Source organism: Procambarus clarkii, chromosome 32, assembly GCF_040958095.1.
Source record: "Procambarus clarkii isolate CNS0578487 chromosome 32, FALCON_Pclarkii_2.0, whole genome shotgun sequence".
NCBI classification, from domain to species: Eukaryota; Metazoa; Arthropoda; class Malacostraca; order Decapoda; family Cambaridae; genus Procambarus; species Procambarus clarkii.
The window spans coordinates 24,774,056-24,778,099 of NC_091181.1; positions in this window are offsets into that span (position 1 = coordinate 24,774,056).

A 4,044-nucleotide genomic window follows, 5' to 3' on the forward strand; every position below is an offset into this window, starting at 1 on the left:
ATATTCTGTATCGGATGTGTTTTTCTACGTAGGTCACTGTAGAGTTCATCCATCAGAGACCTTTTCCAATCACAAGGTGCGGCGTGATGAAAGTTTCTTTTTGCTGTATCCAAGTTTTTTTTTAAAACTGAACGTTCACCTGATTTTGTAACTTCAATGTGTTCTTTTTATTTTAAATCACCTATTTTGATCACCGGTTAATCACCAGTTTGATGAGACGGGCATGTAGCAGAGACTTGGGTAAAACTTTCTCACTAAGACATTGTTTCAGATTTTTGAGGCGGGTGCGAGTGCAGTGTGCTTTCACTAGTAGAGTAGCGAAGAGGCTCACGAAGGAAGCAGTCTGAGGGAACAGCATAGCGAAAGAGCGCGTGTTTTTTAACCACGCTGTTGTACACCACCGCCCACGACATGGGTATGGGGTGCATAATAAAGAAATTGAAATTGAAATTGAATTGTTGAAAGAGCAATTTTGCGGACGATATTAAAATAGAACTGAAATTAAATTAAGGAGACGGCTTAAATCGCATCAAAATGATCAATAAAGGCTTTTGAAGGAATGATTGACAGATAAGGTTTATTGCCTAAAAATGTCAGGTTCTGAAGGCAGACGATGATGCCAGAGTTAAAAGATATCATCAATTACGAAGTCTGGATGCGAAAAAAGATCCGAGTTATGATTAGAAATCTAAAGCCACTTAATGAAGACATAAAGAAGTGTTAAGAATAAGGCATATTGTATACTGGGAGTTATATCTAGAATATATCTAGAATATATAACTTGGATATTCAGGAGGCCTGGTCGACGACCGGGCCGCGGGGAGGCTAAGCCCCGGAAGCACCTCAAGGTAACCTCAAGGTAGAAGATTTAACAATAAAACAAATAATGTAATTCTTCAGCTTTATTTTATGCAGTTCAATTTTATTCGCTATATTATGGAAAGGACATAAATGTAATTGAACGAGTTCAGAGAAGCGTCATAAAGTTCATCCTTGGAATTAGAAACCTTTCATATAAGGACAAATTTATAAAACTTAATTTAAATTAACTTGAATTAATTAATAGGAGTGACGTGATGGTTGTTTACAAATGGATGAAAGTGTATATCAGACAACATATTAATAAGTTCTTAAATATATTAACAGAAAATAGAACTGGAAACAGTGGATATAATTTGGGTAAGCTTGGGTTTAGGAAATACCTTGGTAAATACAGTTTAAGAAACATGGTGATTGATTAATTGGACAAATTACTAGGTAGCATCTTGGATGCGAGATCACATGATTAGTCTCAAGCGTAGGCTGTATGTATATATATATATATATATATATATATATATATATATATATATATATATATATATATATATATATATATATATATATATATATATATGAATTAGAGAATGAGATATGAATGGAGCAGGCAGGGAATGGGCTCAGTAGACGGCCTACTGCACGTTCCTTATCTCAAATGTTGTTATACGGAAGCCGGTCGGCCGAGCGGACAGCACGCTGGGCTTGTGATCCTGTGGTCCCAGGTTCGATCCCGGGCGCCGGCGAGAAACAATGGGCAGAGTTTTTCACCCTATGCCCCTGTTACTTAGCAGTAAAATAGGTACCTGGGTGTTAGTCAGTTGTCACGGGCTGCTTCCTGGGGGTGGAGGCCTGGTCGAGGACCGGGCCGCGGGGACACTAAAGCCCCGAAATCATCTCAAGATAACCTCAAGATATGCATTCACGTCTGAGTGTCGCCCACCTACCGAGCCCCCACAACCACACTGCCCAACCACCTTCTCTCACTCAACATGCTAAATATACCCATATACCCCCCCCCCATTATATCCCCGACTATAGCCCCTTTTCACACCAGCTATATTCCTTCCCAACTCTCAGTTAACCGCCCCCCCCCCTCCCTCTGCCCCATTTGCAACTATCCATCACCCACCTCTACTAAGCAACCTCATCCCACCTATCTATTATCACCCATACACCCGCCTCTAACACATCAACCTCACACACAGTCCACACCTCGTCCGTCGACCACTCCACCCTGAACCATCCACATCTTCCAGCCTCAGCCCTCTCACTCCTGCCATCGCTTCCTGCAACATGTGCAACTGGCAGCAGCGTCAACGTGAGCTCTGAGTGGGTCAAGAGCCTGTTGCGAGTAACAACAAAGGGGTAAGCAAGCCTAGCAGTAAATAGGTACCTGGGAGTTAGTCAGCTGTCACGGGCTGCTTCCTGGGGGGGGTGTGTGTGTGGTGTAAAAAAAAAAAAAAATAGTGTAGTTAGTAAACAGTTGATTGACAGTTGAGAAGCGGGCCGAAAGAGCAAAGCTCAACCCCTGCAAACACAACTAGGTGAAAACAAACACACACACACACACACACACACACACACACACACACACACACACACACACTCATGTATCACATGTAGCTCTATCATATCTACATTTGAAACTCCATACACAGTTTCAAATGTAGATATGATAGAGCCCAGTAGGCTGAGGAATCTGTACACCAGTTGATTGACAGTTGAGAGGCGGGACCAAAGAGCCAAAGCTCAACCCCCGCAAGCACAAATAGGTGAGTGTACACACATGAGCGTAGTGTTATATACCTTTGTTTTAGTTTAGTTTGATTAGTTAGTTTGGGAACCCTTACGCACCCTGTGAATTAAGGTTATAATCACATTATGGGTTCCGGTATTTATTCTCAGTGGTCTTTAAGCTTAATGATTTACAAATGATGAATTAGTTACATAGAATTTTCTGCGTAACATAGATAACATAGTTACATAGATATCTACCCCAAACCGGTAGATATCGGAGAAGGCTACAACCGTAGATACGATAGATAAGGCTAGACGAACGTAGATACTTGACACAACTTTCTGACAGTATATCGTCTTGAATTAAATCTCTAAATTCTATATTTATTCCACATCGAGTGAAACGAACCAGAAAATATAACCTCATCTACAATAATAATAACCTCACTAGGTGTATACATCATCTATTTAATCAGCTGTTTTATATTTTCGACACTTTGTAACCTTTGTTAGTAATCAGTGAGGTAATTGAGTTGTGTTTATAAATTCTTTAGAGTATCAGGATATAAATGTCAACAATATTAACCCATTCAGCGAGGTTAGTCAAGTAGTCGCTGGCCAGATATTCTGAGTGGCGAGGTTGGGGGGTTGAAAGTCAGGGTTCGTGTCTGGTCTGGGGTCAGAAGTCTGGGGGTTCGTGTCGGGTCTGGGGTCAGAAGTCTGGGGGTTCGTGTCGGGTCTGGGGTTAGAAGTCTGGGGGTTCGTGTCGGGTCTGGGGTCAGGAGTCTGGGGTTCGTGTTGGGTCTGGGGTCAGGAGTCTGGGAGTTCGTGTCTGGTCTGGGGTCAGAAGTCTGGGGGTTCGTGTCGGGTCTGGGGTTAGAAGTCTGGGGTTCGTGTCGGGTCTGGGGTCAGGAGTCTGGGAGTTCGTGTCTGGTCTGGGGTCAGAAGTCTGGGGGTTCGTGTCGGGTCTGGGGTTAGAAGTCTGGGGGTTCGTGTCGGGTCTGGGGTCAGGAGTCTGGGGTTCGTGTTGGGTCTGGGGTCAGGAGTCTGGGGTTCGTGTTGGGACTGGGCTCAGAAGTCTGGGGGTTCGTGTCGGGTTTGGGGTCAGAAGTCTGGGGGTTCGTGTCGGGTCTGGGGTCAGGAGTCTGGGGGTTCTTGTCGGGTCTGGGGTCAGGAGTCTGGGGGTTCGTTTCGGGTCTGGCGTCAGGAGTCTGGGGTTCGTGTTGGGTCTGGGGTCAGGAGTCTGGGGGTTCGTGTTGGGTCTGGGGTCAGGAGTCTGGGGGTTCGTGTCGGGTCTGGGGTCAGGAGTCTGGGGGTTCGTGTCGGGTCTGGGGTCAGAAGCCTGGGGGTTCTTGTCGGGTCTGGGGTCAGGAGTCTGGGGGTTCGTGTCGGGTCTGAGGGTTCTTGTCGGGTCTGGGGTCAGGAGTCTGGGGGTTCGTGTCGGGTCTGGGGTTCTTGTCGGGTCTGGGGTCAGAAGTTTGAGGATCG